This window comes from Equus asinus, chromosome 2 (genome assembly GCF_041296235.1).
Source record: "Equus asinus isolate D_3611 breed Donkey chromosome 2, EquAss-T2T_v2, whole genome shotgun sequence".
Classification (NCBI taxonomy): domain Eukaryota; kingdom Metazoa; phylum Chordata; class Mammalia; order Perissodactyla; family Equidae; genus Equus; species Equus asinus.
In genome coordinates, this window is record NC_091791.1 from 86,586,361 (window position 1) to 86,611,692 (window position 25,332).

The following is a 25,332-nucleotide window of genomic DNA, read 5'->3' on the forward strand; positions in this document are numbered from 1 at the left end:
GCTGGCGCCTGCCGCCGGCGCCCCTAAGAAGCCGCGCCGCGTCGCCCGGCCCGCGGCTCGCGCGCGCCCAGGCCTCTGTGACGCGCACCCGCCGCCGGCGCCCCCTGCGCCCGCGCCCGGCCTGCCGCCTTCCTCCCGCTGCTGCCTCCCGCCGCGGCCGCCTCGGGCGCGGCCAGCGGGCCAGCCAAACCCTGCGCTGCCCCGCCCTGCTGCCCTCCCAGGGCGCGGAGGCCTGGAGCAGCCCGGGGTGCGAGGAGGCGGGGCGGGGCGGGCGGCGGTGGGAAACGAGGGGTGGTGGGGGCGGCGGTGGGGGCGGGGATGGGGGCGGGGCGCCTGGCTGGGCGCTCTCCCCTCGCGGCCCGGGAACACTCCAGGCCGCCCTGGCCGCTCGGATCCGGCGATGGGTCGCAGGAGATGCGGCTGCTGGGAGGGGGGTGGCGCGGGGCACTTGGCCCGAGGCGTCGGGGCGTCGGGCCGCCGGGCCCGTGCTCCTCTGAGTCCCCTCCGGCCCGAGGGGCCTCCCAGCGGGAGCCCTGACCTCTGCGGCGCCGGCCGGGCCCCGACTTGCCCAAACCCAGGCGGAGCCACCGGCGCGACCAGAGGGCGTCAGCGGAAGCCCGCCGCGCTGCCCCTGAGGGAGCGGGGAGGCGGGGCGGCCACACTTCCCCCCCGCCAGCGCCGCCCAGGAGACCGGCACCCCGCCCCCAACCCGCCCCTCGCGGGGACCCTGGACAGCTCCTGCTGGCGCCAGCCCAGAGACCCAGAGACAGAGACAGAGACAGAGACACGGAGAAACAGAGAAACGGCGACACGGAGAGGATCCAAGACACGGACCTAGACAGACACCCACCCTGACCCAGAGAGGCTCTGCCCAAGAGCTCGCTTCCCCCCCAGGAGGGCGGTGGTGCTGGAGCTGGGCCCGGGCCAGGAGGCAGGGGCCCCGGGGCTGGCGATCACCCCTGGGGCCCTAGGCCGCGCAGACAGGCTCTCAGGAGTCCCGGGCTCCCGGCATCGCTGCCCCGCCATCGCCCAGGAACCACAGGCAGGCACCGGAGCTCGCTGGCGCGCTCTGTCTGCGCTTGCGTGTGCGTGTGCTTGTGCGGGTTGTGCGAGTGGGTGTGTAGGCGTGTGTGTGTGTGTGTGTGTGTGTGTGCGCGCGCGCGCGCGCGCGCCTGTGTGTCTGTGTGCCTGTGTGTGTGTGTGCGTCCGGGTTTGTGTGTTCCTTTCTCTCCGCTTCTTCGCTCTGGCTCTTTTCCTCTTTCTGCCGGGCACCCCCGACCTTACTGAGTTGATAGAAGGAGCAGGCAGAAAAGTCAGGGCCCAGAGAACTTGGCACGAGAAAGCAGCTCCATCTACCAGACATGTAGAAGCCCCTCCCCGACGACCGACCGCAGCGTCCCCGTTCTGCTCAAGTGCCGCTGGGGACGTTGCCCGGGATCTCCCGCCCGCTAGGTCACCGACGAAGGCGCCTCCGTCTTCCCAAGAGCGCGCTCGCGCCCAGGACGGAGGGAGGAGCAGCACGGTGTGATGACGGGGAGGAAGAGTCGCGTCCGAAGGCCCGTCGGTGCCTGCCGACGTCCCGGCTCTCCCTGTCTCGAGACCTCTGGGCTTCAGGGTTCTGTGCCGCAAGGCTTTCCCGCCGCACCCCCCGGGACCCAGGGCGCGCTGTGTGCGCTGCCCGTCTCCAGCGTTTGGGCCCTGTGGGCCTTCTTGCGTCCCACTGGAAAGGGGACCCTGGGACGGAGAGAAGATGGGCAGGGGGCGGGCTTCGGCAAAGAGAGCGACGGCCATCCACAGACGTCCGACGAGGCCCTCCGGGGCGCCAAGCTCTCCATTTTCCACGGCACGTGTCCTCGTCAGGTTCTGCCACCTCTGGCCGGCATGCGTAGGCACACCGCTGGTCTTGCGGCCCCAGAGGCGAGGAGGCGAACGCCCCGGAGGCCGAGATTGGCACCCGCGTTCTCGGCTGCTGGGTGGCCAGCACCTAGGAGAGTGTCTGGCCGGAAGCAGCCAGGCGATCGATCCCTGGGTGCTGGATGAGCCTCGGCGGCAAGAAGTAGGCTCGTGGGGAAGGACGGCGGCCGAGGCCCGGGCCCCCACCGAGGCCGCGCTCCGTGCTGAGCGGTCTGCTCCGTATTTCCCGCTTGCGTTCTCACCAGCACTCGCCCCCGCAAGGAGGCACGAACGCCAGGACCCCCTCGCACCAGAGGAGGAAAGCGCAGCTCAGGGAGGGCACGTCACTCGCGGGAGACGGCGCCCCTTGGGTTTCAGCTCAGGACTTCGGTCTCCCGAGCCTGCGTTTCGGGGCAAGGCTCCGGTCCCGCGCTCCGGGAAACTGACAGGGACGCAGTCCCGCTTCTCCCCGCAGAAGGTGCTCCTCGGAGATCAGATCCGGGGACCCGTCAGAACCACCCCGGGCACGAGCTGGCAGGGAGCGACGCGCACCGCACCCCCCCCTCCCCCATCCCGCAGCCCGCAGCCCGCAGCCCGAGGAAGCGAGGAGCAGGCGATAGAGGCGCTGGGTTGGCAGGAGGGGAAACGGGGCCGGCAGGAGAAGCGAACCGCGAAGAGACTCCCTCCCAGGACGACGATGGCTGAACGGGGAGAGGAGGGAGCTTTGGGTCCTCTCTCGTCCTGCTTTGACCGGGATGTCCCCATTTTTCCACAGCGAGCGAGTATGGCTCTTGGATTCGGTGGGGAAGACGTGATTTATCTGGAGGACTTTTCCCTTCGGGGGTTCAAAGTCCGTTCTCTGAGGCAAGGCTCCCTCTCTGCCTCCCTGTCCTTCCCATTCGCCTCCCCGGAAGCCAGCTCTCCTCCCGGTTTCCTGGATCCCTTGGCCACGGTCCTCTGTTGCAAACACAGGCAGGTGCAAAGAAGATGCGAAAGGCTGCCCGAGCCACGCAAACGGAAAGCTGAAGCCAGGGAGCCAGGAAGGGCTGGCTGCTGAGGGAGGACGTGTCCTGTCAGGAGGCTTTTCAACTCCCTCTGACAGATGCGGCCTGGAGGGGCGGGGCCCGGCCGGGGCCCTGGGGTGGTAGGGGTCGGGTGTGAGGGGGTGGGTGGGGAGGCGGGGGGAGGCGGGAAGAGAGGGAGGCCCCCGAGTGAGGGGACACCAAAAGCCTCAGCCATCAAGACTCCTCGTCTTTGCATCCAGCGTTCTCAAACTCAAAACGAACGCAAGCTCATCCACCAGGAGCAACGTAGCAGCGTTTCCAAGCGAGGCAGGACCGCCCGAAGGCGAAAGCAGAATGGGATCCTAGTCAGGTGGAGCTTGAAACTCAGACCCACCCACCCCCCTACCCCCCCCCACCACCACCACCTCCCCCCCTCCCCCCCACCCCGGGAAGGGGGCTTCTGGAAGGAAAAGCGAGACAAACTGACAGGGACAAACTTAGGTCGGGAAAGGAGTGTTGATTGTGAATGAGCCTCTCAAGGACAAGCAAGCGGGTACCAGGTTTTAGAAGATGACCTGCAGCGGCAGAGACGCCAGCAAAGGCAGAAGCCATCCCGTCTTGGGTGAGGTGCCCGAGACGCTCCTCTCTAACCCAGTCCGCCCTGTCCTTGGAGAAGCGGGCGGTGTCTGGAAAAGCCTGACCAGGTGCCTTTCCTCGGTGGGCGGGGCTGGTCGCTTTGGGACCCGTTTGGGCCTCCCGGCACCGCCGTGGAATCCGTTCCACCTGACAGGACGACTCTACCCGGCGGCTGGGGCGGCGGGGGCGGGGCGCCGAGGGAAGGGCTGGGGTGTCACCGGAGCGGGAGCCGAGCGGGTGGGAAGAGGCCGAGGCCAGAGGGAGCCGGCCGGCGGCGTGTGCGGCGTCGGGGTCCCGGTCCCGGTCCCGGTCCCGGTCCCGCCGGGCTGGCCCCGATTGGCCCTGGGTTCGGGTGGGGCCGCGAGCTGGAAGGGTTGGGCTGTGGCGGGGAGGGGTTGGGCCCTGCCCATGGGCGGCGCCGGCGGGCCCGCGGTGCGGAGGGGGGCGGGAGGGGAGGGGGAGGGTGGGGGGGGTCGGGCTGGCTGGAGGGGTGGGGGGCGTCCGCGGAGGACGGAGGCCGGAGGCCGCAGGACGGAGGAGGGGCGGCAGGAGCGCGGAGGGAGCCGCGCCCGGCCGGCGGCAAAAGGCGAGGGAGGCAAAAGCCTACAGCACCCGGTATTCCCAGGCGGTCTCCCATCCAAGTACTAACCAGGCCCGACCCTGCTTAGCTTCCGAGATCAGACGAGATCGGGCGCGTTCAGGGTGGTATGGCCGTAGACGCTGGCGCCTGCCGCCGGCGCCCCTAAGAAGCCGCGCCGCGTCGCCCGGCCCGCGGCTCGCGCGCGCCCAGGCCTCTGTGACGCGCACCCGCCGCCGGCGCCCCCTGCGCCCGCGCCCGGCCTGCCGCCTTCCTCCCGCTGCTGCCTCCCGCCGCGGCCGCCTCGGGCGCGGCCAGCGGGCCAGCCAAACCCTGCGCTGCCCCGCCCTGCTGCCCTCCCAGGGCGCGGAGGCCTGGAGCAGCCCGGGGTGCGAGGAGGCGGGGCGGGGCGGGCGGCGGTGGGAAACGAGGGGTGGTGGGGGCGGCGGTGGGGGCGGGGATGGGGGCGGGGCGCCTGGCTGGGCGCTCTCCCCTCGCGGCCCGGGAACACTCCAGGCCGCCCTGGCCGCTCGGATCCGGCGATGGGTCGCAGGAGATGCGGCTGCTGGGAGGGGGGTGGCGCGGGGCACTTGGCCCGAGGCGTCGGGGCGTCGGGCCGCCGGGCCCGTGCTCCTCTGAGTCCCCTCCGGCCCGAGGGGCCTCCCAGCGGGAGCCCTGACCTCTGCGGCGCCGGCCGGGCCCCGACTTGCCCAAACCCAGGCGGAGCCACCGGCGCGACCAGAGGGCGTCAGCGGAAGCCCGCCGCGCTGCCCCTGAGGGAGCGGGGAGGCGGGGCGGCCACACTTCCCCCCCGCCAGCGCCGCCCAGGAGACCGGCACCCCGCCCCCAACCCGCCCCTCGCGGGGACCCTGGACAGCTCCTGCTGGCGCCAGCCCAGAGACCCAGAGACAGAGACAGAGACAGAGACACGGAGAAACAGAGAAACGGCGACACGGAGAGGATCCAAGACACGGACCTAGACAGACACCCACCCTGACCCAGAGAGGCTCTGCCCAAGAGCTCGCTTCCCCCCCAGGAGGGCGGTGGTGCTGGAGCTGGGCCCGGGCCAGGAGGCAGGGGCCCCGGGGCTGGCGATCACCCCTGGGGCCCTAGGCCGCGCAGACAGGCTCTCAGGAGTCCCGGGCTCCCGGCATCGCTGCCCCGCCATCGCCCAGGAACCACAGGCAGGCACCGGAGCTCGCTGGCGCGCTCTGTCTGCGCTTGCGTGTGCGTGTGCTTGTGCGGGTTGTGCGAGTGGGTGTGTAGGCGTGTGTGTGTGTGTGTGTGTGTGTGTGCGCGCGCGCGCGCGCGCGCCTGTGTGTCTGTGTGCCTGTGTGTGTGTGTGCGTCCGGGTTTGTGTGTTCCTTTCTCTCCGCTTCTTCGCTCTGGCTCTTTTCCTCTTTCTGCCGGGCACCCCCGACCTTACTGAGTTGATAGAAGGAGCAGGCAGAAAAGTCAGGGCCCAGAGAACTTGGCACGAGAAAGCAGCTCCATCTACCAGACATGTAGAAGCCCCTCCCCGACGACCGACCGCAGCGTCCCCGTTCTGCTCAAGTGCCGCTGGGGACGTTGCCCGGGATCTCCCGCCCGCTAGGTCACCGACGAAGGCGCCTCCGTCTTCCCAAGAGCGCGCTCGCGCCCAGGACGGAGGGAGGAGCAGCACGGTGTGATGACGGGGAGGAAGAGTCGCGTCCGAAGGCCCGTCGGTGCCTGCCGACGTCCCGGCTCTCCCTGTCTCGAGACCTCTGGGCTTCAGGGTTCTGTGCCGCAAGGCTTTCCCGCCGCACCCCCCGGGACCCAGGGCGCGCTGTGTGCGCTGCCCGTCTCCAGCGTTTGGGCCCTGTGGGCCTTCTTGCGTCCCACTGGAAAGGGGACCCTGGGACGGAGAGAAGATGGGCAGGGGGCGGGCTTCGGCAAAGAGAGCGACGGCCATCCACAGACGTCCGACGAGGCCCTCCGGGGCGCCAAGCTCTCCATTTTCCACGGCACGTGTCCTCGTCAGGTTCTGCCACCTCTGGCCGGCATGCGTAGGCACACCGCTGGTCTTGCGGCCCCAGAGGCGAGGAGGCGAACGCCCCGGAGGCCGAGATTGGCACCCGCGTTCTCGGCTGCTGGGTGGCCAGCACCTAGGAGAGTGTCTGGCCGGAAGCAGCCAGGCGATCGATCCCTGGGTGCTGGATGAGCCTCGGCGGCAAGAAGTAGGCTCGTGGGGAAGGACGGCGGCCGAGGCCCGGGCCCCCACCGAGGCCGCGCTCCGTGCTGAGCGGTCTGCTCCGTATTTCCCGCTTGCGTTCTCACCAGCACTCGCCCCCGCAAGGAGGCACGAACGCCAGGACCCCCTCGCACCAGAGGAGGAAAGCGCAGCTCAGGGAGGGCACGTCACTCGCGGGAGACGGCGCCCCTTGGGTTTCAGCTCAGGACTTCGGTCTCCCGAGCCTGCGTTTCGGGGCAAGGCTCCGGTCCCGCGCTCCGGGAAACTGACAGGGACGCAGTCCCGCTTCTCCCCGCAGAAGGTGCTCCTCGGAGATCAGATCCGGGGACCCGTCAGAACCACCCCGGGCACGAGCTGGCAGGGAGCGACGCGCACCGCACCCCCCCCTCCCCCATCCCGCAGCCCGCAGCCCGCAGCCCGAGGAAGCGAGGAGCAGGCGATAGAGGCGCTGGGTTGGCAGGAGGGGAAACGGGGCCGGCAGGAGAAGCGAACCGCGAAGAGACTCCCTCCCAGGACGACGATGGCTGAACGGGGAGAGGAGGGAGCTTTGGGTCCTCTCTCGTCCTGCTTTGACCGGGATGTCCCCATTTTTCCACAGCGAGCGAGTATGGCTCTTGGATTCGGTGGGGAAGACGTGATTTATCTGGAGGACTTTTCCCTTCGGGGGTTCAAAGTCCGTTCTCTGAGGCAAGGCTCCCTCTCTGCCTCCCTGTCCTTCCCATTCGCCTCCCCGGAAGCCAGCTCTCCTCCCGGTTTCCTGGATCCCTTGGCCACGGTCCTCTGTTGCAAACACAGGCAGGTGCAAAGAAGATGCGAAAGGCTGCCCGAGCCACGCGAACGGAAAGCTGAAGCCAGGGAGCCAGGAAGGGCTGGCTGCTGAGGGAGGACGTGTCCTGTCAGGAGGCTTTTCAACTCCCTCTGACAGATGCGGCCTGGAGGGGCGGGGCCCGGCCGGGGCCCTGGGGTGGTAGGGGTCGGGTGTGAGGGGGTGGGTGGGGAGGCGGGGGGAGGCGGGAAGAGAGGGAGGCCCCCGAGTGAGGGGACACCAAAAGCCTCAGCCATCAAGACTCCTCGTCTTTGCATCCAGCGTTCTCAAACTCAAAACGAACGCAAGCTCATCCACCAGGAGCAACGTAGCAGCGTTTCCAAGCGAGGCAGGACCGCCCGAAGGCGAAAGCAGAATGGGATCCTAGTCAGGTGGAGCTTGAAACTCAGACCCACCCACCCCCCTACCCCCCCCCACCACCACCACCTCCCCCCCTCCCCCCCACCCCGGGAAGGGGGCTTCTGGAAGGAAAAGCGAGACAAACTGACAGGGACAAACTTAGGTCGGGAAAGGAGTGTTGATTGTGAATGAGCCTCTCAAGGACAAGCAAGCGGGTACCAGGTTTTAGAAGATGACCTGCAGCGGCAGAGACGCCAGCAAAGGCAGAAGCCATCCCGTCTTGGGTGAGGTGCCCGAGACGCTCCTCTCTAACCCAGTCCGCCCTGTCCTTGGAGAAGCGGGCGGTGTCTGGAAAAGCCTGACCAGGTGCCTTTCCTCGGTGGGCGGGGCTGGTCGCTTTGGGACCCGTTTGGGCCTCCCGGCACCGCCGTGGAATCCGTTCCACCTGACAGGACGACTCTACCCGGCGGCTGGGGCGGCGGGGGCGGGGCGCCGAGGGAAGGGCTGGGGTGTCACCGGAGCGGGAGCCGAGCGGGTGGGAAGAGGCCGAGGCCAGAGGGAGCCGGCCGGCGGCGTGTGCGGCGTCGGGGTCCCGGTCCCGGTCCCGGTCCCGGTCCCGGTCCCGGTCCCGCCGGGCTGGCCCCGATTGGCCCTGGGTTCGGGTGGGGCCGCGAGCTGGAAGGGTTGGGCTGTGGCGGGGAGGGGTTGGGCCCTGCCCATGGGCGGCGCCGGCGGGCCCGCGGTGCGGAGGGGGGCGGGAGGGGAGGGGGAGGGTGGGGGGGGTCGGGCTGGCTGGAGGGGTGGGGGGCGTCCGCGGAGGACGGAGGCCGGAGGCCGCAGGACGGAGGAGGGGCGGCAGGAGCGCGGAGGGAGCCGCGCCCGGCCGGCGGCAAAAGGCGAGGGAGGCAAAAGCCTACAGCACCCGGTATTCCCAGGCGGTCTCCCATCCAAGTACTAACCAGGCCCGACCCTGCTTAGCTTCCGAGATCAGACGAGATCGGGCGCGTTCAGGGTGGTATGGCCGTAGACGCTGGCGCCTGCCGCCGGCGCCCCTAAGAAGCCGCGCCGCGTCGCCCGGCCCGCGGCTCGCGCGCGCCCAGGCCTCTGTGACGCGCACCCGCCGCCGGCGCCCCCTGCGCCCGCGCCCGGCCTGCCGCCTTCCTCCCGCTGCTGCCTCCCGCCGCGGCCGCCTCGGGCGCGGCCAGCGGGCCAGCCAAACCCTGCGCTGCCCCGCCCTGCTGCCCTCCCAGGGCGCGGAGGCCTGGAGCAGCCCGGGGTGCGAGGAGGCGGGGCGGGGCGGGCGGCGGTGGGAAACGAGGGGTGGTGGGGGCGGCGGTGGGGGCGGGGATGGGGGCGGGGCGCCTGGCTGGGCGCTCTCCCCTCGCGGCCCGGGAACACTCCAGGCCGCCCTGGCCGCTCGGATCCGGCGATGGGTCGCAGGAGATGCGGCTGCTGGGAGGGGGGTGGCGCGGGGCACTTGGCCCGAGGCGTCGGGGCGTCGGGCCGCCGGGCCCGTGCTCCTCTGAGTCCCCTCCGGCCCGAGGGGCCTCCCAGCGGGAGCCCTGACCTCTGCGGCGCCGGCCGGGCCCCGACTTGCCCAAACCCAGGCGGAGCCACCGGCGCGACCAGAGGGCGTCAGCGGAAGCCCGCCGCGCTGCCCCTGAGGGAGCGGGGAGGCGGGGCGGCCACACTTCCCCCCCGCCAGCGCCGCCCAGGAGACCGGCACCCCGCCCCCAACCCGCCCCTCGCGGGGACCCTGGACAGCTCCTGCTGGCGCCAGCCCAGAGACCCAGAGACAGAGACAGAGACAGAGACACGGAGAAACAGAGAAACGGCGACACGGAGAGGATCCAAGACACGGACCTAGACAGACACCCACCCTGACCCAGAGAGGCTCTGCCCAAGAGCTCGCTTCCCCCCCAGGAGGGCGGTGGTGCTGGAGCTGGGCCCGGGCCAGGAGGCAGGGGCCCCGGGGCTGGCGATCACCCCTGGGGCCCTAGGCCGCGCAGACAGGCTCTCAGGAGTCCCGGGCTCCCGGCATCGCTGCCCCGCCATCGCCCAGGAACCACAGGCAGGCACCGGAGCTCGCTGGCGCGCTCTGTCTGCGCTTGCGTGTGCGTGTGCTTGTGCGGGTTGTGCGAGTGGGTGTGTAGGCGTGTGTGTGTGTGTGTGTGTGTGTGTGTGTGCGCGCGCGCGCGCGCCTGTGTGTCTGTGTGCCTGTGTGTGTGTGTGCGTCCGGGTTTGTGTGTTCCTTTCTCTCCGCTTCTTCGCTCTGGCTCTTTTCCTCTTTCTGCCGGGCACCCCCGACCTTACTGAGTTGATAGAAGGAGCAGGCAGAAAAGTCAGGGCCCAGAGAACTTGGCACGAGAAAGCAGCTCCATCTACCAGACATGTAGAAGCCCCTCCCCGACGACCGACCGCAGCGTCCCCGTTCTGCTCAAGTGCCGCTGGGGACGTTGCCCGGGATCTCCCGCCCGCTAGGTCACCGACGAAGGCGCCTCCGTCTTCCCAAGAGCGCGCTCGCGCCCAGGACGGAGGGAGGAGCAGCACGGTGTGATGACGGGGAGGAAGAGTCGCGTCCGAAGGCCCGTCGGTGCCTGCCGACGTCCCGGCTCTCCCTGTCTCGAGACCTCTGGGCTTCAGGGTTCTGTGCCGCAAGGCTTTCCCGCCGCACCCCCCGGGACCCAGGGCGCGCTGTGTGCGCTGCCCGTCTCCAGCGTTTGGGCCCTGTGGGCCTTCTTGCGTCCCACTGGAAAGGGGACCCTGGGACGGAGAGAAGATGGGCAGGGGGCGGGCTTCGGCAAAGAGAGCGACGGCCATCCACAGACGTCCGACGAGGCCCTCCGGGGCGCCAAGCTCTCCATTTTCCACGGCACGTGTCCTCGTCAGGTTCTGCCACCTCTGGCCGGCATGCGTAGGCACACCGCTGGTCTTGCGGCCCCAGAGGCGAGGAGGCGAACGCCCCGGAGGCCGAGATTGGCACCCGCGTTCTCGGCTGCTGGGTGGCCAGCACCTAGGAGAGTGTCTGGCCGGAAGCAGCCAGGCGATCGATCCCTGGGTGCTGGATGAGCCTCGGCGGCAAGAAGTAGGCTCGTGGGGAAGGACGGCGGCCGAGGCCCGGGCCCCCACCGAGGCCGCGCTCCGTGCTGAGCGGTCTGCTCCGTATTTCCCGCTTGCGTTCTCACCAGCACTCGCCCCCGCAAGGAGGCACGAACGCCAGGACCCCCTCGCACCAGAGGAGGAAAGCGCAGCTCAGGGAGGGCACGTCACTCGCGGGAGACGGCGCCCCTTGGGTTTCAGCTCAGGACTTCGGTCTCCCGAGCCTGCGTTTCGGGGCAAGGCTCCGGTCCCGCGCTCCGGGAAACTGACAGGGACGCAGTCCCGCTTCTCCCCGCAGAAGGTGCTCCTCGGAGATCAGATCCGGGGACCCGTCAGAACCACCCCGGGCACGAGCTGGCAGGGAGCGACGCGCACCGCACCCCCCCCTCCCCCATCCCGCAGCCCGCAGCCCGCAGCCCGAGGAAGCGAGGAGCAGGCGATAGAGGCGCTGGGTTGGCAGGAGGGGAAACGGGGCCGGCAGGAGAAGCGAACCGCGAAGAGACTCCCTCCCAGGACGACGATGGCTGAACGGGGAGAGGAGGGAGCTTTGGGTCCTCTCTCGTCCTGCTTTGACCGGGATGTCCCCATTTTTCCACAGCGAGCGAGTATGGCTCTTGGATTCGGTGGGGAAGACGTGATTTATCTGGAGGACTTTTCCCTTCGGGGGTTCAAAGTCCGTTCTCTGAGGCAAGGCTCCCTCTCTGCCTCCCTGTCCTTCCCATTCGCCTCCCCGGAAGCCAGCTCTCCTCCCGGTTTCCTGGATCCCTTGGCCACGGTCCTCTGTTGCAAACACAGGCAGGTGCAAAGAAGATGCGAAAGGCTGCCCGAGCCACGCGAACGGAAAGCTGAAGCCAGGGAGCCAGGAAGGGCTGGCTGCTGAGGGAGGACGTGTCCTGTCAGGAGGCTTTTCAACTCCCTCTGACAGATGCGGCCTGGAGGGGCGGGGCCCGGCCGGGGCCCTGGGGTGGTAGGGGTCGGGTGTGAGGGGGTGGGTGGGGAGGCGGGGGGAGGCGGGAAGAGAGGGAGGCCCCCGAGTGAGGGGACACCAAAAGCCTCAGCCATCAAGACTCCTCGTCTTTGCATCCAGCGTTCTCAAACTCAAAACGAACGCAAGCTCATCCACCAGGAGCAACGTAGCAGCGTTTCCAAGCGAGGCAGGACCGCCCGAAGGCGAAAGCAGAATGGGATCCTAGTCAGGTGGAGCTTGAAACTCAGACCCACCCACCCCCTACCCCCCCCCCACCACCACCACCTCCCCCCCTCCCCCCCACCCCGGGAAGGGGGCTTCTGGAAGGAAAAGCGAGACAAACTGACAGGGACAAACTTAGGTCGGGAAAGGAGTGTTGATTGTGAATGAGCCTCTCAAGGACAAGCAAGCGGGTACCAGGTTTTAGAAGATGACCTGCAGCGGCAGAGACGCCAGCAAAGGCAGAAGCCATCCCGTCTTGGGTGAGGTGCCCGAGACGCTCCTCTCTAACCCAGTCCGCCCTGTCCTTGGAGAAGCGGGCGGTGTCTGGAAAAGCCTGACCAGGTGCCTTTCCTCGGTGGGCGGGGCTGGTCGCTTTGGGACCCGTTTGGGCCTCCCGGCACCGCCGTGGAATCCGTTCCACCTGACAGGACGACTCTACCCGGCGGCTGGGGCGGCGGGGGCGGGGCGCCGAGGGAAGGGCTGGGGTGTCACCGGAGCGGGAGCCGAGCGGGTGGGAAGAGGCCGAGGCCAGAGGGAGCCGGCCGGCGGCGTGTGCGGCGTCGGGGTCCCGGTCCCGGTCCCGGTCCCGGTCCCGCCGGGCTGGCCCCGATTGGCCCTGGGTTCGGGTGGGGCCGCGAGCTGGAAGGGTTGGGCTGTGGCGGGGAGGGGTTGGGCCCTGCCCATGGGCGGCGCCGGCGGGCCCGCGGTGCGGAGGGGGGCGGGAGGGGAGGGGGAGGGTGGGGGGGGTCGGGCTGGCTGGAGGGGTGGGGGGCGTCCGCGGAGGACGGAGGCCGGAGGCCGCAGGACGGAGGAGGGGCGGCAGGAGCGCGGAGGGAGCCGCGCCCGGCCGGCGGCAAAAGGCGAGGGAGGCAAAAGCCTACAGCACCCGGTATTCCCAGGCGGTCTCCCATCCAAGTACTAACCAGGCCCGACCCTGCTTAGCTTCCGAGATCAGACGAGATCGGGCGCGTTCAGGGTGGTATGGCCGTAGACGCTGGCGCCTGCCGCCGGCGCCCCTAAGAAGCCGCGCCGCGTCGCCCGGCCCGCGGCTCGCGCGCGCCCAGGCCTCTGTGACGCGCACCCGCCGCCGGCGCCCCCTGCGCCCGCGCCCGGCCTGCCGCCTTCCTCCCGCTGCTGCCTCCCGCCGCGGCCGCCTCGGGCGCGGCCAGCGGGCCAGCCAAACCCTGCGCTGCCCCGCCCTGCTGCCCTCCCAGGGCGCGGAGGCCTGGAGCAGCCCGGGGTGCGAGGAGGCGGGGCGGGGCGGGCGGCGGTGGGAAACGAGGGGTGGTGGGGGCGGCGGTGGGGGCGGGGATGGGGGCGGGGCGCCTGGCTGGGCGCTCTCCCCTCGCGGCCCGGGAACACTCCAGGCCGCCCTGGCCGCTCGGATCCGGCGATGGGTCGCAGGAGATGCGGCTGCTGGGAGGGGGGTGGCGCGGGGCACTTGGCCCGAGGCGTCGGGGCGTCGGGCCGCCGGGCCCGTGCTCCTCTGAGTCCCCTCCGGCCCGAGGGGCCTCCCAGCGGGAGCCCTGACCTCTGCGGCGCCGGCCGGGCCCCGACTTGCCCAAACCCAGGCGGAGCCACCGGCGCGACCAGAGGGCGTCAGCGGAAGCCCGCCGCGCTGCCCCTGAGGGAGCGGGGAGGCGGGGCGGCCACACTTCCCCCCCGCCAGCGCCGCCCAGGAGACCGGCACCCCGCCCCCAACCCGCCCCTCGCGGGGACCCTGGACAGCTCCTGCTGGCGCCAGCCCAGAGACCCAGAGACAGAGACAGAGACAGAGACACGGAGAAACAGAGAAACGGCGACACGGAGAGGATCCAAGACACGGACCTAGACAGACACCCACCCTGACCCAGAGAGGCTCTGCCCAAGAGCTCGCTTCCCCCCCAGGAGGGCGGTGGTGCTGGAGCTGGGCCCGGGCCAGGAGGCAGGGGCCCCGGGGCTGGCGATCACCCCTGGGGCCCTAGGCCGCGCAGACAGGCTCTCAGGAGTCCCGGGCTCCCGGCATCGCTGCCCCGCCATCGCCCAGGAACCACAGGCAGGCACCGGAGCTCGCTGGCGCGCTCTGTCTGCGCTTGCGTGTGCGTGTGCTTGTGCGGGTTGTGCGAGTGGGTGTGTAGGCGTGTGTGTGTGTGTGTGTGTGTGTGTGCGCGCGCGCGCGCGCGCGCCTGTGTGTCTGTGTGCCTGTGTGTGTGTGTGCGTCCGGGTTTGTGTGTTCCTTTCTCTCCGCTTCTTCGCTCTGGCTCTTTTCCTCTTTCTGCCGGGCACCCCCGACCTTACTGAGTTGATAGAAGGAGCAGGCAGAAAAGTCAGGGCCCAGAGAACTTGGCACGAGAAAGCAGCTCCATCTACCAGACATGTAGAAGCCCCTCCCCGACGACCGACCGCAGCGTCCCCGTTCTGCTCAAGTGCCGCTGGGGACGTTGCCCGGGATCTCCCGCCCGCTAGGTCACCGACGAAGGCGCCTCCGTCTTCCCAAGAGCGCGCTCGCGCCCAGGACGGAGGGAGGAGCAGCACGGTGTGATGACGGGGAGGAAGAGTCGCGTCCGAAGGCCCGTCGGTGCCTGCCGACGTCCCGGCTCTCCCTGTCTCGAGACCTCTGGGCTTCAGGGTTCTGTGCCGCAAGGCTTTCCCGCCGCACCCCCCGGGACCCAGGGCGCGCTGTGTGCGCTGCCCGTCTCCAGCGTTTGGGCCCTGTGGGCCTTCTTGCGTCCCACTGGAAAGGGGACCCTGGGACGGAGAGAAGATGGGCAGGGGGCGGGCTTCGGCAAAGAGAGCGACGGCCATCCACAGACGTCCGACGAGGCCCTCCGGGGCGCCAAGCTCTCCATTTTCCACGGCACGTGTCCTCGTCAGGTTCTGCCACCTCTGGCCGGCATGCGTAGGCACACCGCTGGTCTTGCGGCCCCAGAGGCGAGGAGGCGAACGCCCCGGAGGCCGAGATTGGCACCCGCGTTCTCGGCTGCTGGGTGGCCAGCACCTAGGAGAGTGTCTGGCCGGAAGCAGCCAGGCGATCGATCCCTGGGTGCTGGATGAGCCTCGGCGGCAAGAAGTAGGCTCGTGGGGAAGGACGGCGGCCGAGGCCCGGGCCCCCACCGAGGCCGCGCTCCGTGCTGAGCGGTCTGCTCCGTATTTCCCGCTTGCGTTCTCACCAGCACTCGCCCCCGCAAGGAGGCACGAACGCCAGGACCCCCTCGCACCAGAGGAGGAAAGCGCAGCTCAGGGAGGGCACGTCACTCGCGGGAGACGGCGCCCCTTGGGTTTCAGCTCAGGACTTCGGTCTCCCGAGCCTGCGTTTCGGGGCAAGGCTCCGGTCCCGCGCTCCGGGAAACTGACAGGGACGCAGTCCCGCTTCTCCCCGCAGAAGGTGCTCCTCGGAGATCAGATCCGGGGACCCGTCAGAACCACCCCGGGCACGAGCTGGCAGGGAGCGACGCGCACCGCACCCCCCCCCTCCCCCATCCCGCAGCCCGCAGCCCGCAGCCCGAGGAAGCGAGGAGCAGGCGATAGAGGCGCTGGGTTGGCAGGAGGGGAAACGGGGCCGGCAGGAGAAGCGAACCGCGAAGAGACTCCCTCCCAGGACGACGATGGCTGAACGGGGAGAGGAGGGAGCTTTGGGTCCTCTCTCGTCCTGCTTTGACCGGGATGTCCCCATTTTTCCACAGCGAGCGAGTATGGCTCTTGGATTCGGTGGGGAAGACGTGATTTATCTGGAGGACTTTTCCCTTCGGGGGTTCAAAGTCCGTTCTCTGAGGCAAGGCTCCCTCTCTGCCTCCCTGTCCTTCCCATTCGCCTCCCCGGAAGCCAGCTCTCCTCCCGGTTTCCTGGATCCCTTGGCCACGGTCCTCTGTTGCAAACACAGGCAGGTGCAAAGAAGATGCGAAAGGCTGCCCGAGCCACGCGAACGGAAAGCTGAAGCCAGGGAGCCAGGAAGGGCTGGCTGCTGAGGGAGGACGTGTCCTGTCAGGAGGCTTTTCAACTCCCTCTGACAGATGCGGCCTGGAGGGGCGGGGCCCGGCCGGGGCCCTGGGGTGGTAGGGGTCGGGTGTGAGGGGGTGGGTGGGGAGGCGGGGGGAGGCGGGAAGAGAGGGAGGCCCCCGAGTGAGGGGACACCAAAAGCCTCAGCCATCAAGACTCCTCGTCTTTGCATCCAGCGTTCTCAAACTCAAAACGAACGCAAGCTCATCCACCAGGAGCAACGTAGCAGCGTTTCCAAGCGAGGCAGGACCGCCCGAAGGCGAAAGCAGAATGGGATCCTAGTCAGGTGGAGCTTGAAACTCAGACCCACCCACCCCCCTACCCCCCCCCACCACCACCACCTCCCCCCCTCCCCCCCACCCCGGGAAGGGGGCTTCTGGAAGGAAAAGCGAGACAAACTGACAGGGACAAACTTAGGTCGGGAAAGGAGTGTTGATTGTGAATGAGCCTCTCAAGGACAAGCAAGCGGGTACCAGGTTTTAGAAGATGACCTGCAGCGGCAGAGACGCCAGCAAAGGCAGAAGCCATCCCGTCTTGGGTGAGGTGCCCGAGACGCTCCTCTCTAACCCAGTCCGCCCTGTCCTTGGAGAAGCGGGCGGTGTCTGGAAAAGCCTGACCAGGTGCCTTTCCTCGGTGGGCGGGGCTGGTCGCTTTGGGACCCGTTTGGGCCTCCCGGCACCGCCGTGGAATCCGTTCCACCTGACAGGACGACTCTACCCGGCGGCTGGGGCGGCGGGGGCGGGGCGCCGAGGGAAGGGCTGGGGTGTCACCGGAGCGGGAGCCGAGCGGGTGGGAAGAGGCCGAGGCCAGAGGGAGCCGGCCGGCGGCGTGTGCGGCGTCGGGGTCCCCGGTCCCGGTCCCGGTCCCGGTCCCGCCGGGCTGGCCCCGATTGGCCCTGGGTTCGGGTGGGGCCGCGAGCTGGAAGGGTTGGGCTGTGGCGGGGAGGGGTTGGGCCCTGCCCATGGGCGGCGCCGGCGGGCCCGCGGTGCGGAGGGGGGCGGGAGGGGAGGGGGAGGGTGGGGGGGGTCGGGCTGGCTGGAGGGGTGGGGGGCGTCCGCGGAGGACGGAGGCCGGAGGCCGCAGGACGGAGGAGGGGCGGCAGGAGCGCGGAGGGAGCCGCGCCCGGCCGGCGGCAAAAGGCGAGGGAGGCAAAAGCCTACAGCACCCGGTATTCCCAGGCGGTCTCCCATCCAAGTACTAACCAGGCCCGACCCTGCTTAGCTTCCGAGATCAGACGAGATCGGGCGCGTTCAGGGTGGTATGGCCGTAGACGCTGGCGCCTGCCGCCGGCGCCCCTAAGAAGCCGCGCCGCGTCGCCCGGCCCGCGGCTCGCGCGCGCCCAGGCCTCTGTGACGCGCACCCGCCGCCGGCGCCCCCTGCGCCCGCGCCCGGCCTGCCGCCTTCCTCCCGCTGCTGCCTCCCGCCGCGGCCGCCTCGGGCGCGGCCAGCGGGCCAGCCAAACCCTGCGCTGCCCCGCCCTGCTGCCCTCCCAGGGCGCGGAGGCCTGGAGCAGCCCGGGGTGCGAGGAGGCGGGGCGGGGCGGGCGGCGGTGGGAAACGAGGGGTGGTGGGGGCGGCGGTGGGGGCGGGGATGGGGGCGGGGCGCCTGGCTGGGCGCTCTCCCCTCGCGGCCCGGGAACACTCCAGGCCGCCCTGGCCGCTCGGATCCGGCGATGGGTCGCAGGAGATGCGGCTGCTGGGAGGGGGGTGGCGCGGGGCACTTGGCCCGAGGCGTCGGGGCGTCGGGCCGCCGGGCCCGTGCTCCTCTGAGTCCCCTCCGGCCCGAGGGGCCTCCCAGCGGGAGCCCTGACCTCTGCGGCGCCGGCCGGGCCCCGACTTGCCCAAACCCAGGCGGAGCCACCGGCGCGACCAGAGGGCGTCAGCGGAAGCCCGCCGCGCTGCCCCTGAGGGAGCGGGGAGGCGGGGCGGCCACACTTCCCCCCCGCCAGCGCCGCCCAGGAGACCGGCACCCCGCCCCCAACCCGCCCCTCGCGGGGACCCTGGACAGCTCCTGCTGGCGCCAGCCCAGAGACCCAGAGACAGAGACAGAGACAGAGACACGGAGAAACAGAGAAACGGCGACACGGAGAGGATCCAAGACACGGACCTAGACAGACACCCACCCTGACCCAGAGAGGCTCTGCCCAAGAGCTCGCTTCCCCCCCAGGAGGGCGGTGGTGCTGGAGCTGGGCCCGGGCCAGGAGGCAGGGGCCCCGGGGCTGGCGATCACCCCTGGGGCCCTAGGCCGCGCAGACAGGCTCTCAGGAGTCCCGGGCTCCCGGCATCGCTGCCCCGCCATCGCCCAGGAACCACAGGCAGGCACCGGAGCTCGCTGGCGCGCTCTGTCTGCGCTTGCGTGTGCGTGTGCTTGTGCGGGTTGTGCGAGTGGGTGTGTAGGCGTGTGTGTGTGTGTGTGTGTGTGTGCGCGCGCGCGCGCGCGCGCCTGTGTGTCTGTGTGCCTGTGTGTGTGTGTGCGTCCGGGTTTGTGTGTTCCTTTCTCTCCGCTTCTTCGCTCTGGCTCTTTTCCTCTTTCTGCCGGGCACCCCCGACCTTACTGAGTTGATAGAAGGAGCAGGCAGAAAAGTCAGGGCCCAGAGAACTTGGCACGAGAAAGCAGCTCCATCTACCAGACATGTAGAAGCCCCTCCCCGACGACCGACCGCAGCGTCCCCGTTCTGCTCAAGTGCCGCTGGGGACGTTGCCCGGGATCTCCCGCCCGCTAGGTCACCGACGAAGGCGCCTCCGTCTTCCCAAGAGCGCGCTCGCGCCCAGGACGGAGGGAGGAGCAGCACGGTGTGATGACGGGGAGGAAGAGTCGCGTCCGAAGGCCCGTCGGTGCCTGCCGACGTCCCGGCTCTCCCTGTCTCGAGACCTCTGGGCTTCAGGGTTCTGTGCCGCAAGGCTTTCCCGCCGCACCCCCCGGGACCCAGGGCGCGCTGTGTGCGCTGCCCGTCTCCAGCGTTTGGGCCCTGTGGGCCTTCTTGCGTCCCACTGGAAAGGGGACCCTGGGACGGAGAGAAGATGGGCAGGGGGCGGGCTTCGGCAAAGAGAGCGACGGCCATCCACAGACGTCCGACGAGGCCCTCCGGGGCGCCAAGCTCTCCATTTTCCACGGCACGTGTCCTCGTCAGGTTCTGCCACCTCTGGCCGGCATGCGTAGGCACACCGCTGGTCTTGCGGCCCCAGAGGCGAGGAGGCGAACGCCCCGGAGGCCGAGATTGGCACCCGCGTTCTCGGCTGCTGGGTGGCCAGCACCTAGGAGAGTGTCTGGCCGGAAGCAGCCAGGCGATCGATCCCTGGGTGCTGGATGAGCCTCGGCGGCAAGAAGTAGGCTCGTGGGGAAGGACGGCGGCCGAGGCCCGGGCCCCCACCGAGGCCGCGCTCCGTGCTGAGCGGTCTGCTCCGTATTTCCCGCTTGCGTTCTCACCAGCACTCGCCCCCGCAAGGAGGCACGAACGCCAGGACCCCCTCGCACCAGAGGAGGAAAGCGCAGCTCAGGGAGGGCACGTCACTCGCGGGAGACGGCGCCCCTTGGGTTTCAGCTCAGGACTTCGGTCTCCCGAGCCTGCGTTTCGGGGCAAGGCTCCGGTCCCGCGCTCCGGGAAACTGACAGGGACGCAGTCCCGCTTCTCCCCGCAGAAGGTGCTCCTCGGAGATCAGATCCGGGGACCCGTCAGAACCACCCCGGGCACGAGCTGGCAGGGAGCGACGCGCACCGCACCCCCCCCTCCCCCATCCCGCAGCCCGCAGCCCGCAGCCCGAGGAAGCGAGGAGCAGGCGATAGAGGCGCTGGGTTGGCAGGAGGGGAAACGGGGCGGCAGGAGAAGCGAACCGCGATCCCCATTTTTTCCACAGCGAGCGAGTATGGCCTCGTGGATTCGGTGGGGAAGACGTGATTTATCTGGAGGACTTTTCCCTTCGGGGGTTCAAAGTCCGTTCTCTGAGGCAAGGCTCCCTCTCTGCCTCCCTGTCCTTCCCCATTCGCCTCCCCGGAAGCCAGCTCTCCTCCCGGTTTCCTGGATCCCTTGGCCACGGTCCTCTGTTGCAAACACAGGCAGGTGCAAAGGAAGATGCGAAAGGCTGCCCGAGCCACGCGAACGGAAAGCTGAAGCCAGGGAGCCAGGAAGGGCTGGCTGCTGAGGGAGGACGTGTCCTGTCAGGAGGCTTTTTCAACTCCCTCTGACAGATGCGGCCTGGAGGGGCGGGGGGCCCGGCCGGGGCCCTGGGGTGGTAGGGGTCGGGTGTGAGGGGGTGGGTGGGGGAGGCGGGGGGAGGCGGGAAGAGAGGAGGCCCCCGAGTGAGGGGACACCAAAAGCCTCAGCCATCAAGACTCCTCGTCTTTGCATCCAGCGTTCTCAAACTCAAAACGAACGCAAGCTCATCCACCAGGAGCAACGTAGCAGCGTTCCCAAGCGAGGCAGGACCGCCCGAAGGGCGAAAGCAGAATGGGATCCTAGTCAGGTGGAGCTTGAAACTCAGACCCACCCACCCCCCTACCCCCCCCACCACCACCACCTCCCCCCCTCCCCCCCACCCCGGAAGGGGCTTCTGGAAGGAAAAGCGAGACAAACTGACAGGGACAAACTTAGGTCGGGAAAGGAGTGTTGATTGTGAATGAGCCTCTCAAGGACAAGCAAGCGGGTACCAGGTTTTAGAAGATGACCTGCAGCGGCAGAGACGCCAGCAAAGGCAGAAGCCATCCCGTCTTGGGTGAGGTGCCCGAGACGCTCCTCTCTAACCCAGTCCGCCCTGTCCTTGGAGAAGCGGGCGGTGTCTGGAAAAGCCTGACCAGGTGCCTTTCCTCGGTGGGCGGGGCTGGTCGCTTTGGGACCCGTTTGGGCCTCCCGGCACCGCCGTGGAATCCGTTCCACCTGACAGGACGACTCTACCCGGCGGCTGGGGCGGCGGGGGGCGGGGCGCCGAGGGAAGGGCTGGGGGTGTCACCGGAGCGGGAGCCGAGCGGGTGGGAAGAGGCCGAGGCCAGAGGGAGCCGGCCGGCGGCGGTGTGCGGCGTCGGGGTCCCGGTCCCGGTCCCGGTCCCGGTCCCGGTCCCGGTCCCGCCGGGCTGGCCCGATTTGCCCTGGGTTCGGGTGGGGCCGCGAGCTGGAAGTGTTGGGCTGTGGCGGGGAGGGGTTGGGCCCTGCCCATGGGCGGCGCCGGCGGGCCCGCGGTGCGGAGGGGGGCGGGAGGGGAGGGGGAGGGTGGGGGGGTCGGGCTGGCTGGAGGGGTGGGGGGCGGTCCGCGGAGGACGGAGGCCGGAGGCCGCAGGACGGAGGAGGGGCGGCAGGAGCGCGGAGGGAGCCGCGCCCGGCCGGCGGCAAAAGGCGAGGGAGGCAAAAGCCTACAGCACCCGGTATTCCCAGGCGGTCTCCCATCCAAGTACTAACCAGGCCCGACCCTGCTTAGCTTCCGAGATCAGACGAGATCGGGCGCGTTCAGGGTGGTATGGCCGTAGACGCTGGCGCCTGCCGCCGGCGCCCCTAAGAAGCCGCGCCGCGTCGCCCGGCCCGCGGCTCGCGCGCGCCCAGGCCTCTGTGACGCGCACCCGCCGCCGGCGCCCCCTGCGCCCGCGCCCGGCCTGCCGCTTCCTCCCGCTGCTGCCTCCCGCCGCGGCCGCCTCGGGCGCGGCCAGCGGGCCAGCCAAAACCCTGCGCTGCCCCGCCCTGCTGCCCTCCCAGGGCGCGGAGGCCTGGAGCAGCCCGGGGTGCGAGGAGGCGGGGCGGGGCGGGCGGCGGTGGGAAACGAGGGGGTGGTGGGGGCGGCGGTGGGGGCGGGGATGGGGGCGGGGCGCCTGGCTGGGCGCTCTCCCCTCGCGGCCGGGAACACTCCAGGCCGCCCTGGCCGCTCGGATCCGGCGATGGGTCGCAGGAGATGCGGCTGCTGGGAGGGGGGTGGCGCGGGGCACTTGGCCCGAGGCGTCGGGGCGTCGGGCCGCCGGGCCCGTGCTCCTCTGAGTCCCCTCCGGCCCGAGGGGCCTCCCAGCGGGAGCCCTGACCTCTGCGGCGCCGGCCGGGCCCCGACTTGCCCAAACCCAGGCGGAGCCACCGGCGCGACCAGAGGGCGTCAGCGGAAGCCCGCCGCGCTGCCCCTGAGGGAGCGGGGAGGCGGGGCGGCCACACTTCCCCCCCGCCAGCGCCGCCCAGGAGACCGGCACCCCGCCCCCAACCCGCCCCTCGCGGGGACCCTGGACAGCTCCTGCTGGCGCCAGCCCAGAGACCCAGAGACAGAGACAGAGACAGAGACACGGAGAAACAGAGAAACGGCGACACGGAGAGGATCCAAGACACGGACCTAGACAGACACCCACCCTGACCCAGAGAGGCTCTGCCCAAGAGCTCGCTTCCCCCCCAGGAGGGCGGTGGTGCTGGAGCTGGGCCCGGGCCAGGAGGCAGGGGCCCCGGGGCTGGCGATCACCCCTGGGGCCCTAGGCCGCGCAGACAGGCTCTCAGGAGTCCCGGGCTCCCGGCATCGCTGCCCCGCCATCGCCCAGGAACCACAGGCAGGCACCGGAGCTCGCTGGCGCGCTCTGTCTGCGCTTGCGTGTGCGTGTGCTTGTGCGGGTTGTGCGAGTGGGTGTGTAGGCGTGTGTGTGTGTGTGTGTGTGTGTGTGTGGCGCGCGCGCGCGCGCGCCTGTGTGTCTGTGTGCCTGTGTGTGTGTGTGCGTCCGGGTTTGTGTGTTCCTTTCTCTCCGCTTCTTCGCTCTGGCTCTTTTCCTCTTTCTGCCGGGCACCCCCGACCTTACTGAGTTGATAGAAGGAGCAGGCAGAAAAGTCAGGGCCCAGAGAACTTGGCACGAGAAAGCAGCTCCATCTACCAGACATGTAGAAGCCCCTCCCCGACGACCGACCGCAGCGTCCCCGTTCTGCTCAAGTGCCGCTGGGGACGTTGCCCGGGATCTCCCGCCCGCTAGGTCACCGACGAAGGCGCCTCCGTCTTCCCAAGAGCGCGCTCGCGCCCAGGACGGAGGGAGGAGCAGCACGGTGTGATGACGGGGAGGAAGAGTCGCGTCCGAAGGCCCGTCGGTGCCTGCCGACGTCCCGGCTCTCCCTGTCTCGAGACCTCTGGGCTTCAGGGTTCTGTGCCGCAAGGCTTTCCCGCCGCACCCCCCGGGACCCAGGGCGCGCTGTGTGCGCTGCCCGTCTCCAGCGTTTGGGCCCTGTGGGCCTTCTTGCGTCCCACTGGAAAGGGGACCCTGGGACGGAGAGAAGATGGGCAGGGGGCGGGCTTCGGCAAAGAGAGCGACGGCCATCCACAGACGTCCGACGAGGCCCTCCGGGGCGCCAAGCTCTCCATTTTCCACGGCACGTGTCCTCGTCAGGTTCTGCCACCTCTGGCCGGCATGCGTAGGCACACCGCTGGTCTTGCGGCCCCAGAGGCGAGGAGGCGAACGCCCCGGAGGCCGAGATTGGCACCCGCGTTCTCGGCTGCTGGGTGGCCAGCACCTAGGAGAGTGTCTGGCCGGAAGCAGCCAGGCGATCGATCCCTGGGTGCTGGATGAGCCTCGGCGGCAAGAAGTAGGCTCGTGGGGAAGGACGGCGGCCGAGGCCCGGGCCCCCACCGAGGCCGCGCTCCGTGCTGAGCGGTCTGCTCCGTGTTTCCCGCTTGCGTTCTCACCAGCACTCGCCCCCGCAAGGAGGCACGAACGCCAGGACCCCCCTCGCACCAGAGGAGGAAAGCGCAGCTCAGGGAGGGCACGTCACTCGCGGGAGACGGCGCCCCTTGGGTTTCAGCTCAGGACTTCGGTCTCCCGAGCCTGCGTTTCGGGGCAAGGCTCCGGTCCCGCGCTCCGGGAAACTGACAGGGACGCAGTCCCGCTTCTCCCCGCAGAAGGTGCTCCTCGGAGATCAGATCCGGGGACCCGTCAGAACCACCCCGGGCACGAGCTGGCAGGGAGCGACGCGCACCGCACCCCCCCCCCTCCCCCATCCCGCAGCCCGCAGCCCGCAGCCCGAGGAAGCGAGGAGCAGGCGATAGAGGCGCTGGGTTGGCAGGAGGGGAAACGGGGCCGGCAGGAGAAGCGAACCGCGAAGAGACTCCCTCCCAGGACGACGATGGCTGAACGGGGAGAGGAGGGAGCTTTGGGTCCTCTCTCGTCCTGCTTTGACCGGGATGTCCCCATTTTTCCACAGCGAGCGAGTATGGCTCTTGGATTCGGTGGGGAAGACGTGATTTATCTGGAGGACTTTTCCCTTCGGGGGTTCAAAGTCCGTTCTCTGAGGCAAGGCTCCCTCTCTGCCTCCCTGTCCTTCCCATTCGCCTCCCCGGAAGCCAGCTCTCCTCCCGGTTTCCTGGATCCCTTGGCCACGGTCCTCTGTTGCAAACACAGGCAGGTGCAAAGAAGATGCGAAAGGCTGCCCGAGCCACGCGAACGGAAAGCTGAAGCCAGGGAGCCAGGAAGGGCTGGCTGCTGAGGGAGGACGTGTCCTGTCAGGAGGCTTTTCAACTCCCTCTGACAGATGCGGCCTGGAGGGGCGGGGCCCGGCCGGGGCCCTGGGGTGGTAGGGGTCGGGTGTGAGGGGGTGGGTGGGGAGGCGGGGGGAGGCGGGAAGAGAGGGAGGCCCCCGAGTGAGGGGACACCAAAAGCCTCAGCCATCAAGACTCCTCGTCTTTGCATCCAGCGTTCTCAAACTCAAAACGAACGCAAGCTCATCCACCAGGAGCAACGTAGCAGCGTTTCCAAGCGAGGCAGGACCGCCCGAAGGCGAAAGCAGAATGGGATCCTAGTCAGGTGGAGCTTGAAACTCAGACCCACCCACCCCCCTACCCCCCCCCACCACCACCACCTCCCCCCCTCCCCCCCACCCCGGGAAGGGGGCTTCTGGAAGGAAAAGCGAGACAAACTGACAGGGACAAACTTAGGTCGGGAAAGGAGTGTTGATTGTGAATGAGCCTCTCAAGGACAAGCAAGCGGGTACCAGGTTTTAGAAGATGACCTGCAGCGGCAGAGACGCCAGCAAAGGCAGAAGCCATCCCGTCTTGGGTGAGGTGCCCGAGACGCTCCTCTCTAACCCAGTCCGCCCTGTCCTTGGAGAAGCGGGCGGTGTCTGGAAAAGCCTGACCAGGTGCCTTTCCTCGGTGGGCGGGGCTGGTCGCTTTGGGACCCGTTTGGGCCTCCCGGCACCGCCGTGGAATCCGTTCCACCTGACAGGACGACTCTACCCGGCGGCTGGGGCGGCGGGGGCGGGGCGCCGAGGGAAGGGCTGGGGTGTCACCGGAGCGGGAGCCGAGCGGGTGGGAAGAGGCCGAGGCCAGAGGGAGCCGGCCGGCGGCGTGTGCGGCGTCGGGGTCCCGGTCCCGGTCCCGGTCCCGGTCCCGGTCCCGGTCCCGCCGGGCTGGCCCCGATTGGCCCTGGGTTCGGGTGGGGCCGCGAGCTGGAAGGGTTGGGCTGTGGCGGGGAGGGGTTGGGCCCTGCCCATGGGCGGCGCCGGCGGGCCCGCGGTGCGGAGGGGGGCGGGAGGGGAGGGGGAGGGTGGGGGGGTCGGGCTGGCTGGAGGGGTGGGGGGCGTCCGCGGAGGACGGAGGCCGGAGGCCGCAGGACGGAGGAGGGGCGGCAGGAGCGCGGAGGGAGCCGCGCCCGGCCGGC

At 69.9% G+C, this 25,332-nt stretch overlaps 5 non-coding genes across 5 annotated transcripts; all 5 read right to left on the reverse strand.

The window, feature by feature from the left end:
- Positions 1-4,133: 4,133 nt before the first annotated feature.
- LOC139044611 (5S ribosomal RNA) lies at positions 4,134-4,252 on the reverse strand. Its single transcript, XR_011501678.1, has one exon. It is a non-coding gene; the product is annotated as a 5S ribosomal RNA (ribosomal RNA).
- Positions 4,253-8,397: 4,145 nt separating this feature from the next.
- On the reverse strand, positions 8,398-8,516 carry LOC139044612 (5S ribosomal RNA). The gene has a single exon (XR_011501679.1). It is a non-coding gene; the product is annotated as a 5S ribosomal RNA (ribosomal RNA).
- A 4,133-nt stretch (positions 8,517-12,649) lies between these two features.
- On the reverse strand, positions 12,650-12,768 carry LOC139044614 (5S ribosomal RNA). The gene has a single exon (XR_011501681.1). It is a non-coding gene; the product is annotated as a 5S ribosomal RNA (ribosomal RNA).
- A 4,135-nt stretch (positions 12,769-16,903) lies between these two features.
- LOC139044615 (5S ribosomal RNA) lies at positions 16,904-17,022 on the reverse strand. The gene has a single exon (XR_011501682.1). It is a non-coding gene; the product is annotated as a 5S ribosomal RNA (ribosomal RNA).
- A 4,065-nt stretch (positions 17,023-21,087) lies between these two features.
- LOC139044616 (5S ribosomal RNA) lies at positions 21,088-21,206 on the reverse strand. Its single transcript, XR_011501683.1, has one exon. It is a non-coding gene; the product is annotated as a 5S ribosomal RNA (ribosomal RNA).
- Between the last annotated feature and the right edge of the window lie 4,126 nt (positions 21,207-25,332).